The 13,693-nt window shown below is 46.4% G+C and overlaps 1 pseudogene; it reads right to left on the bottom strand.

Annotated features, from left to right (window-relative positions):
- LOC119431846 (corticotropin-releasing factor receptor 1-like) overlaps positions 1–3,187 on the bottom strand; it is a 46,142-nt pseudogene extending 42,955 nt beyond the window's left edge.
- Between the last annotated feature and the right edge of the window lie 10,506 nt (positions 3,188–13,693).

The raw sequence follows: 13,693 nt of genomic DNA, 5'->3' as shown, positions 1-13,693 counted from the left end.
GCGTGCGATGCTCTCACCATTGAGCTACCGTAGAGCCGTTTTCCCATGAACTTTCTGGGGTATTTATGTTTTTACAACTAGAACTCACCCTGGGAGTGTTAGCGAGCGCCACCACTCACAAACCATAGGGGCGGATGTGAAACATCCTTTCTGCCGCAGGCGTCACGAGCACGTGAACTTTTTTCGGTGATGGCAACTGGTCAATAGTTGCATATTAAAGGTGTACACATAGTTGACTATATATATATATATATATATATATATATATATATAGTCTCCGTCGGCGCACAGTTGCTTTCCATAACCCCATCACCCAAGCCGCTTAAGTGACGGCTAGGACAAACAAGACAGTGCGATGTTGCGCAATGGGAAAATGGGCGCAGTTCTCGAGAGTAACAGAGATTTCAACCGAGCATTTCGTTTATGTCTTCTGCTAACCACTTACAGGCACACAGAAAACTTTAGTTTTATGAGCGTTCATGGGGTCAGCGTTGTGAAGCCTTCGTAAAATATTTGCGCGTGAGAACCTAGCATCCGCGTTGACGGTGTTGACACGATAAAACTAATGCAAAACGTTCAACGGAAGGTGGGAGTCTTGATTGTTCCGTAAACGCTTCGTGCAGCGTCTGACAGCTGGCTAGTGATTATAGTTACAGTAGATGGAGTAATTGACTAAGCCGGTGAATGAAATACCTAAGTTTGAAAGAGCGTCGACGCAACAATTCGTCGCTTTTCAGCTGCCACTTTTGCCGGGAGCAAGGTTGAGGGACATCTGTTCCGCCTGGAGAAGACAAGTCACGCAACCACTGAAATGATGAACGCAGACAGAGACGCGCACACGCCTTCTCTCCCCCACTGGTGTCTGCAGTTTACAGGCTCCCACCAGGGACTTCAAGAGAACGTGCGATCATTTGCGACTAGCGTCCAAAAAAGCGACTGAAGGCGACCGATGCTCACACCGGCAAGTGCGGCCGGCCAGTCGCCATTTGCTCACAATTTCATCACCACGTAAGATAAGTATTAGCGAATAACGGCGTCCTATTCCGGCGCATCTGATTGGTTCAGCACTTTTGAGACTGCAGTCGCGGGACTGAAAAATCGAGCAGCGAGTGACTGGCCCAAAATGGTAGTTGTTCGAGAAAAGCGACCATTTGCGAACACTTGCGACCAACTTCGTCGCACGACCGCTGTCTGTCCCTGGTGTGAATGAGCCTCAAATGATACTACGGTGCGACAGATGTTTGACTACGGCCCAGTAGTTTTTGAGAATAACTCCCACTTACGATTTGTAAGAGAAGGACCATGTCTGTGAGGCTTTTTTAATGCCACAGAGAATGCTCAGTTGCGATGAACTCAGAGGTATACGCTAAGTTGTATATTTTAATGCGAATATTATTATTAGTATTTTTATGCCCTTTCTGGAATTTATGCCTGTGCCGGTGTCTAACAGCTTTCCTTTCAAACCAAATCGGGTCACTGGGTCCGCGCCACTGTGTAGGCGCCGCTCTTCTGTGAACCTCTTTGGCGCCAACTTGGGTCATTGTGTATGTGAATGAGTGAGCGAAATAACTTTATTAGAGGTCCGGTATGTGCCGTATCTTCAGCAAAAAATAAAAAAAAAGCTGAAAATTTATTCGGTGCTGGGCGGAATCGAACACACGTCATATATAGTCATACGCTTGTGTCGGAATACGTATTCAGACTCGCATCAAACGCGAAGTTCGCGGTGGCGTAACCAGATGGCGCTGTGTATCCAGAAGGAAGCGCGAAAAAGGAGATTGGTGGCAACACGGTGTGTCTTTACAGTGTGTTAGGGCTAATCGAACTACCATCGGCAGTCATTCTGAGATGGTTTCTGCCGGAATTTTCTTTTAACTAGACTGCATGTGCTATACCTTCTACGGTACAACCATTTTAGCCCGAGTGCACCTGAGAGGGAAAGCTATAAGTGTTACACGCCTCCATGATGTCCACTTGTTAAAATTAATCCGTAACTGTAGTCCCCCACTACGGCGTGCCTCGTATCAGATCGCGGTTTGAGCCGTAAGACCCCGGAGTTTAATTACTTTTAATAAATTGTGTGCAGGTATGAGTGCGTTTTGCGTTGAGCGTCAACTTTTGGACATAAGTGTTACAGTAAATACCGGTCATTTTTTTCCGCGACTCAAAGTGATGGAGAAGCTGCTGTCCATGCAAAATGGCCACGCGAAATAGATATCCATGCCATTCATGCCAAAAAGTAAATGGGGCCCTAGCTCTGCGTCTCTTACTGTTTTAGAAAGCAAGCAACCCCCACGAGCGCTCTGCACAATTTATCGAGCAAACTTCACAAACAACCGAAGGCCCATCTTCCACGTTCTATGAAATTTGAGCCTATCTCCTTTAGGTACGCTGCTGACTTAATTCACTGGCTCAAGTTTTCGTTGTTTTTTCTTTGTGAGCGATCTGTATATTCAACACGACGGCTAAATGCCTGACAAAACAAACGACTCAGGTTTGAAATTTTTATAACTTTTTTCTTTTTTAATGAATGTAAAATGTCGGAAGCTGATTCACAAATAGGGCTGGCTATTTTAAAATCATAGGTATGAAAAGCAACAAAAACTAACAGATAACGAAAATACAACAACCTTTCAAAGTCATTAAACTAATGGCAAAACGCTAAAACAGTAAGTCCAGGATAAAGAAAAGAAAACAGGTTATAAGATTAAAAGAACAACACAAGCATAGGCAGATCATGTAACCATCGAGGAAATAAAAAAAGTGCACATTAAGTGTTCACGAAAGACTGCCAATTCACTGTCTGCTTGCGTAGAGCCTTCAAGGCTAACATCTCGGGCCCGACCAGGATCCAAGCACTTTTTGCACAGAGAGAAGGCGCATACCGAGAGAGTTCGGATGACTGCGAATTATCTCTCGCTGCTTGTCGTGTACGTGCATCGTTTCCACTGGCCACAGGGCGCTTACCCTGGGCGAGCGAATCGTCCGACTCTGCCAGCGAGATGTCCAGCGAGGCGATGATGTGCGCACATGGCTTGCGCAGTGCCCTTCCTGCCTCGGTCGGCGGCCAGCAGGCGAAGGAGTCCCAAGCTGACGGGCAACCTTGGCCGAGTGCCACCACGGGTTCGTGTGGCTGCTGGATCTGCTGTTCGGGGCCGGCTGTGTGACGCGCCGAGAGCGGCTCCATTCCCGAGGATATTCCTGAGCACAGAGCAGTTAAACATTCAAGTTACAGGCAAAAAGATAGACAGAACCCATCTTTCGGGGATGTTTATGGTCGTTAATATTGTCGTTAACAATACTAATCACATGAAAAAGCGAGGTAAGTGCGCGCTGTAAGTTTTGCTCAGACGGGACAAAGACTCTCGGGAAGATGAAGGTTTGAAGTGGTCAAGAGTGGTCGAACAGCAGATGTCGCTGGAGCCGAGTTTCGATAAAAGGATTTGTCTTCGTCAGAGCAGCAACTGCTTTTCTTGGCAGCTTTCCCGCTACACTATTCCCTCCGAGCAAGTTGTTCTGAGTTATCCAGTGGTACGACGAGGAAAAGAAAGAAAGAAAGAAAAAAACTGTAGACATTGAAGTTCGGATAAACTAAACGCCCTGCACACACGCTATGGCTTCGTTTCAAGTCAGCGGGCTGAGAGCCGCTAAACACATCCACTTTGCTGAAGGCACTGCAAGTTTTGAAGGGATGTTCGGCGTGCCGTGTACCACAAGCAATGGCAAAAAAAAACTGCTTTGCTTTTCTCATAACTCTTGTAGCCACTAAATAACTCACGCACGTGCTTCGAGCTGGTGAATAAATTCTTTCTATAAAAAATCTCACGAATGACTGTGCGATAATTGAAATTTATTTAGATTTTGAATATTAGGACTCACTCGAAAACTACGCAAAGCATCACTTTACCGCCTCTAATTTCCTTCAGTGTAGTCTGAAGCACCTGTGAACGAAATTATGTTTTTCTGGCACATATATCGATAGTCCATATAAATGAGTGATTTAATTTCATGGGGATCAGAAGATCAGTGAAGCATACACTTGCGCTCATTGGCACCACATTTGACGAACGAAAAATAGAGCACACCTGAAAGGGGGTCGCGGATGAAGATGACACAACAGCGCAGCCATCAATCCTGAGAAAGAGAGATAAAGGCAAAGAGATGACATGGAGGCTCTGACGTGAGTGCTGCGTTACTTCGTTCTACTTCGGAAACGGGAAGAAAGGTAATTGGGTCCCTCTGCCGAAACCGGTCTCTCGACTTTCGGCGCTGCCGTGCGGATCTCCTGTCGCTACTAACACGTTCTTCGACTTCGGCGACGTTCTTTGCAGGATGCGAGAATTCCCCGAGGTTCGAGTCCTTTCAGACTGAGGCGGTCTCTGGTTTTTCGGCATCCTAACTCAAAAGCTTACCCGCACCTACCTTACCCTACTCCATTTCGTATTCGCTCGTCGGCGGTAACCACATACGCCGGATGGGTAAGAAATATACCGACGGACAGTCAACGTAAGACGACGCCTGACAGCAACGAAGGCGCTGAGCTATACAGTGAATGGAACGTTGGCGTAATGTGGAACTCTTTTGCCATACTCCTTTTCGCAGATTGCAAGGCAGGCGTTTCGGCGACTCGCGAAAGTCGGACTAAGTGAGCCTCGGTGTCCAAAACCTGAGATAGCTAACGCATTTTTATTGCGATAGCAGTTATATGGACACTCCAAAACAGATTTTTGACGTCGGCGTCGCCGTCGCCGTGAGGTTTCGTATGACGTCAATGGAGATGATGATAAGTGGTTCTTGAGGGAAAGGGAAAGGTTGAAATCGTCGCCGCGCGCCGCCGAACGCTGTATGTGCGAGTGAAAGGGCGCGAGGGACGCGCGCTTTCACGGGGAGTGAACCCACGGCGGAGAACAAACGCGCGTTCTGCGCCGTGCTCCCTTAAGGGCTGCAGAAGTAGGCGTCTCCTTCTTCCTTTACAATCACCATATATGTAGAGCAAACGCGCCTTCTTCCGACGCGCGAAAGGCCTTGGGGGGGAGGGGGAGGGAAGGGAGGCGACGTTTAGCTGCGGCACCAAGTGCCTATTTATATTTATATCACAAGGGCTGCAGAAAATAGCGTCAACCTTTCCCTTTCCCTCAAGAACCACTTATCATATCATTTATATCACAGGCTCCGGCAACAGTCACCAACGCCGCACGCATTTTGAGCGAAAACGGGCAAAACGCCGACGGTGTCGACAACAGTGCTGTGTGTTGCCGGTGCTGCTGCATGTCCAAGTTTGTACAGCTGATAAAACTACTATCCTTACTCCGTATAGCTCTCTACTAAGTTGCTATCGCAATTGATGCTTCGCCTTTCGGGTGAAACTGCGACAACTTTTTTTTTTGTCCTTCGCCATTGGTGTCGACGAAAAAGCGATGCCTTCATTGCCGCAATGCGCCATCGAAGGTTGTTCCGAAAATAATGGCCCATAAAAAGGAGTATTACGAAATGCGGTTAGTAGGACATCGGCCGCTATTATTACGTGTATATTCCGAGTTGACCATTTATTATTTAGTTAGTTTATTTCTAGTGGCAACTAGTGACATCTAAGGGTCTCATCTAGGCCACGAACGGCCTGAAACTGACAAATCACAATGTGGGAAGAGCTGAAGAAAGCTATTGCTTTAAATTTACGTGACATCACTGACTGGACTCCATCTAGAAATTTATGCACTCTGTAATTGCAAGGACAATATGCACAAAAGATCATCCGACCAGCTTAACTTTCTTTCTGTGAAGTCTGCAGCATTTCGGAGTAAATTGTTTTTATTTGACTGGGACACCTTTGTTGACAGTGCGTCATGATTCGTGGCCGAATGGGCTATCTGTGGCGTTATAGTAGACAGTTTTAGTATAGCGTAAAGCAGCAAGCGCAAAGAGTTATCGCTAGCGTTGCGTGCACCACACTGCGCATGCGCTGTACGTAAACGCTGCTGGAGCCCCTACGTACGTACGCTATTTTCATGATTTAGCGGTGAACACTGACGCACGCAAGGGGAGCCTCAGGTAAGGCAACATGGCGGCGCCAGTCGAAGTGAGAGCTGCCGGCTTCGGATCTATCGAGTTGTCGGCCTGCCCTATTCGGCTCGTTCACTCCCTACTAATGCTCGTGTTTGCTTTAGATTTGCGTGATGATGCTTCGACAGCGGCGTACAGGCGGCAAATGGGCGTTGTTTTCGATATGCGTTCTCGATTAGCGTAGGCTTAACGAGATGTTTTGCTGATGTTTGCTCACGTTCGCTGTATCCGCGTCGAGATGGTGCCCAAGTGTATTTGCGTTACCGTTTTGCTCCGTTCCGCCATTCTAAAACACAACCTTGTGCGGCGCAGTGCAGCCTTTCATTGCGTTAGCGTTGCGTGTCACGCTAACGCTAACGCAAGCGTTATATGCTATACTAGTAAAACTCACTAGTAACGGAAGCTGAGGCTCACCACTTCATATTTACATGTGTACTTTTGCTTTCTTCCGGTTATCACTTTTCACCGGCTAACAAGTGTTAAGCGTTATCGCTCGGCGCAAGACCGATGACTTGCCGTTATCGGTCTCGCCCTGACCGCCGCCGCGTCCCAAGGGATCCCGGTCGACGGTTAGGGAGGATGAGTGTGGGTTTAGGCTGAAGCCTCTACCCCGTCATCTAGTTGACGGGCGCAAATAAAGTCTCTTCTCTCTCTCTCTCTCTCTCGGCGCAAGACACACCTGAGTGTGTCAGAACATTATCGATGATTGTAGCCGATTTTATGTGTTCCCAGTGTTGTCGCCGAGCCATGTAATCAGATTGTACGCGCGACGCGAATAGCGTTGTCGTTTCTGGAAGGTATGTGAGTCCCATCGTTTGCGAACCTTCGACCAGTCATGCTTACTATAAAAGCCGACCCGCTTGACCTGTAGATCAGGATTCGCCGATCGCCGACGGTGCTCGTTGATATAGTTGTACTTTGAGTGCCACTTGCTTTTCTGTGCGCTAGTTTGCCCAATAAAGATTTATTTACGTGATCCTCAACTTCTCCTGCGAGCCGACCTCCGCTAGAGTGTCACTTCTATTTATGATCGCTAAGTACATAATTACAAATGCCGCGAAACATGCCTTCGATTCATACCCATAACAAACAATTTTGGTAGATACCAAGTTAATGACACGACCATAAGAGCACCAAGAGGCAGGCGGATGTTTAATGACCTACATTACACGCACGTCACGACATTCATGTCATGACCCATCACTTATATTCGTCATACACTCGTGTCATACTATGCGAATTTTGGCGCATACCAAGTTAACGAAGCGACAACGAGAGCCCAAAGACGTAGGCGGCTAGATAGATAGATAGATAGATAGATAGATAGATAGATAGATAGATAGATAGATAGATAGATAGATGTCAGATAGATAGAGATAGATGTCAGACACTGACGTTCTCCGCTAACATCGCAAAATATTTAAGACAACACCTTCACCGTATGCGGTAGAGATCATATGGAATCCTGATCACGGGGGAGTGTCAGGCGAATGAAAGAGCTCATCAGCTTGCATACTAAACAATAAACTATAGACTCCTGAAATTTCCCGGCTAGACCCAGGCGACTCACAATCGATCCCGGTACACCTCAAGCCATATCGTGAAGTATGCTTTGCTGGGTTAGTTGGTGTTATCCAACTGTGCTATTTTTTATCTAACTAGGTCATATCGTGGCGCATGCCATGCATTCGCCATGCTGTAACCCCGTCTGACGCACTAATGTAGTGTAGTTATCTGCCAGGCCCAAAGCCAGCAGTTTCATTACCCCCTCCCTGTATGTAGCTCCTAAATGTCCTCCGCGCGAACCACTGTTCTGCCACTGTGAAGGGTCCCGAATACTGCTCGCATTTTTGTGACCCCTGCTCCCCCACACTACAATCCCTAATACCCGCCTTCACATTCCTCACTTTTTTAAGCTCTGTTTATTAACAAAATAAGTGGGTTCTCAAATTATTCTCAAATAATCACGAGGTACGTTGTACTGGATGCAAGACAAGATTAGCTAACGAAATGCCCCCTGGGTTGCAAAAGAATATACATAAAGTGCAAACGGGACTAGTGTTATATAATGAATGAGCGCGTGAGATCGAGCGCAACAAACCAGTCATACGCACGTTGTTTCTGAATCCAACTAGGCATCTGAGATCTCACTGAAAACTGTAAAGAGAAATTCTAAAAGATGACTTTATCAATCAGGGAAATGATACTTGCGAAAGCGTAGCTTTGATACGTTGCCTCCTATAAATAAAGAGGTTCACCTTCTGCAAGGTTACGTTTATTTAGCTGGTGTGGAAAATGACGGTGATAATGCGCTCACCTATAAAGCCGCATTTGCTTTTCTACTAAAACCAGTTGGATGTAGCCAATATAGGTTCGTTTTTTTTGTGTATCTGCGTTTTTGAGTTTCGTTGGTATAGCGGTAAATAAGGTGAGTCTCGCCATACCCATTGCCGAATGCCTGACCACAGCAATATCATAACAAGACCAAATGTGCCTTGCGGTTTTGCTAGACGATGCACTAGACAGCACTTCGAGTGAGGCACATGACCGAGGGCCTCGACTTCGTACTCACCTTTCCTACAAATATAGTGTTTTCTCCTTGTCTCTTTTTATGTCATTGATCAGAAGTGAACGCGCACTTAGAAACCACCGACAATGCCGGGAAACCTACTGACCAGTGTTTAATATGTCAGTGTAGTGCGGTTTTCTATACCATACGCGTAGTACTTAAGACCAAACCATAACAGCACAGGTTTGCCTTTTAAGCATTTGCATCAAGATCGAAGACGATAACTGCGTTATATATTGAATTTTTCAGTGATCGTTCTATTGTGGCTCCTGCATTATTTGGCCTGTCACTTTTCAAATACGTTTTGTTGTTTTTATATCCATAGGTACTACCTACTTAGCGAAAATATGAAGACATTCCGTGTAGGGGTTTACATGGACAACCCTGGACAATCGTCTCTCGTTGGTACGTGGTAAACTTATCAGGTAACAACAGCAACATCCTTAACAACAACTATGAAGATGACGATGACAGTTGGCATCACACAGAAAGAAAACTTAATGCCTGAGAACATAAGTAGCACGCATGCTGGGAGGGCAAGGTTCTGTTTGGCGTGATTGCTGTCTGCAACGTCAAGCCAATGGTGGTTGTAGTGTAGCTTTTACAGTGTCTGTGTCTATACTCCCTGTGTTGTGTTCAAACATGGGTTGTCCAAGTTTTAGCAACGTTTGTTCTAAAGTACGACTTATACTAGTTTGCTGCGTGTCAAATTCACAACTTCCATTTCACTTCCACTTTTGGTGCGAGGAAGTTTCAATTCTATTTCAGTGCAAACGTTCATGTACTTGATATTTGCTCGGAACCACCAGATAATAGGTCGAAAGTCTTTCTACCTTTTCAATGGCATGGTTATCTTAAAGGCCACACACCGTGAAAGCGAAATATATTTCAGGTACGTACCGAGAAGTTAGCCCCACAGAAATGCGCACAAAACTTCAAGACGGCGCGCTCTCAGTCTCGCGTATGCGACACCTGAATGACACCTTTTCCGAGTAAAGAGCAGGACTAGGGAATGCCATAACGACGACTCATTTCTCCGGTCCTTTATTTCGAGCGGTACTCCAGCTTTTATCTGCGATATTATTACTTCAGATGCTGATATCAAATGCCTGTTGCACAGTAGTATTTTAGTGTGGAACTTAAGCCGCAGAAGCATCATAGAAGATGTACCTGCACCAACGTATTTTACGCGTCATGCCTAGTATGTTCTATAAAACTTACGACTCGCTTTTTGGCTCCTAAATCTTTAAGAGAGGTCTATATTTCTTTTGTTTTGGTATTGTTTCTGTAATAACATTGCAGGCTTAGGTGACCTGCATCGCATTCGTCTGGTGGGAATCAAGGAGCACTGCCTTCCGTAAACCGAGAGTGAGTTTAACGAACCGGCTGCACTGACGCTGTAATTTCTTTTCTTTTCTTTCTTTTTTTTTGCGGAACCACGTACCGCAAGTTTGAACGCTCCTTGTGCGCAGCGAAAACAAATTAGAAAAAAAAAAAACGTAGCGAGTAACGTGATGCTTAGCAGCAGACGATTCCGCCGACAAAAATGGCGAAGTCAACCGTCATGGCTGCCTGAACACGCTTCTTTCGAGTTCCTTTTTTGCATATTAATGGTGCTCGTTGCTCCTACAGGACGAACGAAGGGAGTTCAAAATTTTCACTATACCTTATATAATATGGCACTCACCGTAATATAATGCTGCTTCCGATCATCATACCAATGATAACGAAACTGCTTACGTAAACGAAATTAGGTCTTAGGAAGCGTCACTCTAATTTCGCTGGCCGTCACGAAATCACCCCTGCGCAAGGTTATTCGCAAGGTATGCGTGCCATGTCGAATTACTGTATAAAATATCGTTAAACGGGACCTCAAAGAACCAGAGAAATACGTTCTGACTAACGTGAGTTCCGTTTACTGAGAAAGATGTACAGAGGTGCAGCATTACATGCCGTACACCCTCTGAACATCATTAGACAAGTTAAGAAAAAAAGTTGTCGCAGTTTCACTCGAAAGGCGAAGCATCAATTGCGATAGCAACTTAGTAGAGAGCTATACGGAGTAAGGATAGTAGTTTTATCAGCTGTACAAACTTGGACATGCAGGAGCACCGGCAACACACAGCACTGTTGTCGACACCGTCGGCGTTTTGCCCGCGTTCGCACAAAACGCGCGCGGCGTTGGTGACTGTTGCCGGAGCCTCTGGGGTCGGCTCGGAGGTTTTCCACGATATCAGAACAGAACACTCGTCGAGCAGCGTCGGAAGTCTTTACCACCTTCTCGCCTCACAACGTTTTTATATAAATAGGCATTTTGTGCCGCAGCTAAACGTCGCCCCCCTCCCCCCCCCCCCCCCCCTCCCCACGGCCTTTCGCATGTCTGAAGAAGTCACGTTTGCTCTACATATATGGTGATTGTAAAGGAGAAAAGAGACGCTTAATTCTGCAGCCCTTAAGGGAGCACGGCGCAGAACGCGCGTTTGTTCTCGGCCGTGCGTTCACTCCCGGTGAAAGCGTGCGTCCCTCGCGCCCTTTCACTCGCACATACAGCGTTCGGCGGCACCTTCCGTCGGCTACCACGCGAATTTCATCGCCTTTGACGTCATACGGAACCTCACGGCGACGGCAATGGCGACGCCGACGGCAGAAATCTGCTTTGGAGTGTCCATATAATTGCTATCGCAATAATAAAGAAGCGAATGTAGCAGCTAGTTTGCCCCGTGGTTTGGCCGCAGTGGGCGACTTCTGAATTGACTGGCTACGCTTGGTCAGCACGAGGTCATGCTGGCAAAGTATTAATATATTGAAGGGCGCGCTGTAAGGTGACCGACACTCTGGTCGTGCTTATTTCACCCATCAATGGGGCGAGTGGCGATGCCGCCAAATTACCCGAACTGTACATGCTATGCAATAAATATCTATCAGAGTCTTGCTTGTTTCGTTCTTGCCACCGCTCTTTCAGACGGATGGCCTTCTGCAGAAAATACGTGCGTCGTATAAAGAAAAAAAAAAAGAAATCATACGTTGTTTTCTTACCTACACGGAACACTTAAACTGCCGAAGTGTCAGTGCGTGCAAAGCAGCCATTCCGAATTCAAACATTATATGCCGTAATTAGGCTTGTCGTGTAATTTGATTTTTAGAACTCTTACAGCTAAGCGAGCCTCACTTCAGTCAATTTTTTGTTTTAGAAAACGGTTTTCACCTAGTGTCCTTAAGGTGTCGCAAGGTGAAAAACTTCCATTCATTCGGTACTATTATTAATGCTGCGCAGCTAACTTCTTCGACTACCAATATGTCACCGCATTTCTAGTCGCGCCATTGGGAACAATCTTTTTCAAACGACTTAGTCTCCAATTTTAGTCGCTTGGTGCAGGCAAATCAGCCAACATTGGAGATGTTCTACGGGAGCGCTACACAAAAAAGACGAATATGTTTCTGGAGCTGCAGAAACAGACTAGCCGTGTGGAACGTGATCTAACTTTTTCACGCACATCGCATCTAATTGGAAATTATGCGACCCACTTAACCTACAAAAAGAAAAGAAGAAAGACAACGAAAAGAAAAACAATACGAACCGTCTCATGCCGCGAATTGCGAGGCTCTTGATTGCGCGGCAGGGTCTCCATGCTTGAAAAGATTCAGCAGGGGAGGGAACTTCGGAAGCAGTGGTGCGTATGAAAGCTAACAGCCTGGTTGGGTAATGCCAGTTCAGTTCACCCGCAGCGCATTTTCAATTTCTTGAACACAGCCTCAATACAGTCTTGAATATAATTAAAGGATTACAGGTATTTGATGCATCCACGCACACAACCACGCACACACCCACGCACACACCTCCGCACGCACATAAGCACACTAACGCACGCACATACACAAAGTGAAAAGATAACAAGAAAGACGGGACGAAGGCTTTGCGTGCAATTGTCATTCGTGTCCAGTGCCAGTGGCTGTTGATCAACAACTGGCGTTCCTCGTAGTGTAACTCTCGTACTGAATGCTTAAGCGAATACTAAAGTTTCTAAAATCACTGCAGCTGGAAAGACATGTTATTGTTCAGATGAAATATCATTCGAATCGGTCGACATAAGATATTTTCCGATAATTGCCGACCTATACTCCACAAATTAATAAAAACAGGCACAGAGTAAGCAGCCATGAAACAGTGGTTTCGCGAATCAGCTCGACCACATTGTGACGCTTAAAACCTTACCTTGTATTCCTGGGAGTACCATAAATGGTAGGAATTTCATATTTGGAGGAAATTGGGTCGCTTTGTATGCGACGTGCGCAGAATCTGAAGTGGGTATCTGATTAATGCTCTTTCAATCTATAAAAAAAATCACATCATCTTACCCTACGGGCAACCACGGTGGGATGCGAAAGCATCGCAGGTGCGCATCGAGTTTCCGTTTCGTTTCACTTGGCAACACAACCCAATGAAAGTTAGAGTGAGAGAATGTATTGAGAAGAGAGGAGACGTTTGTGCGGGGTTGTTGCGTCTTTATTTAGAGATCGCACGTGATTCTTAGCGTCGGTGCGCGCGGTATCTTGAAGACGATCCCGAAGTTCGGGGTCCACTTGCCGACGCTGACGTTTACGTTCGGCTTCCCGAGCCTTTCTCTGCTCCGCGGTGGTGGCGCTGCCGCTGCAACTAGCGCCGACGCTGACGTTGTTCATGGCGTTTCGCATATCGTTGCACAGAGAATGACAGAAGCACAGCGAACGCGTGCTTTATACTGCGCCGCGACACTTGCGCCGCCTACCGGCTTACCCTTAGAGAGAGAGTGTGTGTGTGAGAGAGAGTTATATGCAATGATTTGCTGCGCTGCACCTGTAGCGGAGAGGGAGAGGAGAACGAGGGAGAGTTGCGCATGCGCAGTATGGGTGCGGACGCCGCAGAACGGACACTGCGCCGAGCATAAGATGCTCTCGCATCTAAAACTGTTAAACACAGGTCATGATACAATTTTTATGCCTTATTCGAGACATGTAGTTGCTTTTCCTCGGCCTCCTCAGGGATATATGCGAGGCACAGTGTTTACCTTTCATCGAAGAAGGAAG

Source organism: Dermacentor silvarum, chromosome 10, assembly GCF_013339745.2.
Source record: "Dermacentor silvarum isolate Dsil-2018 chromosome 10, BIME_Dsil_1.4, whole genome shotgun sequence".
Taxonomy (NCBI): domain Eukaryota; kingdom Metazoa; phylum Arthropoda; class Arachnida; order Ixodida; family Ixodidae; genus Dermacentor; species Dermacentor silvarum.
This window is presented reverse-complemented; position numbering and strand designations above follow the sequence as displayed.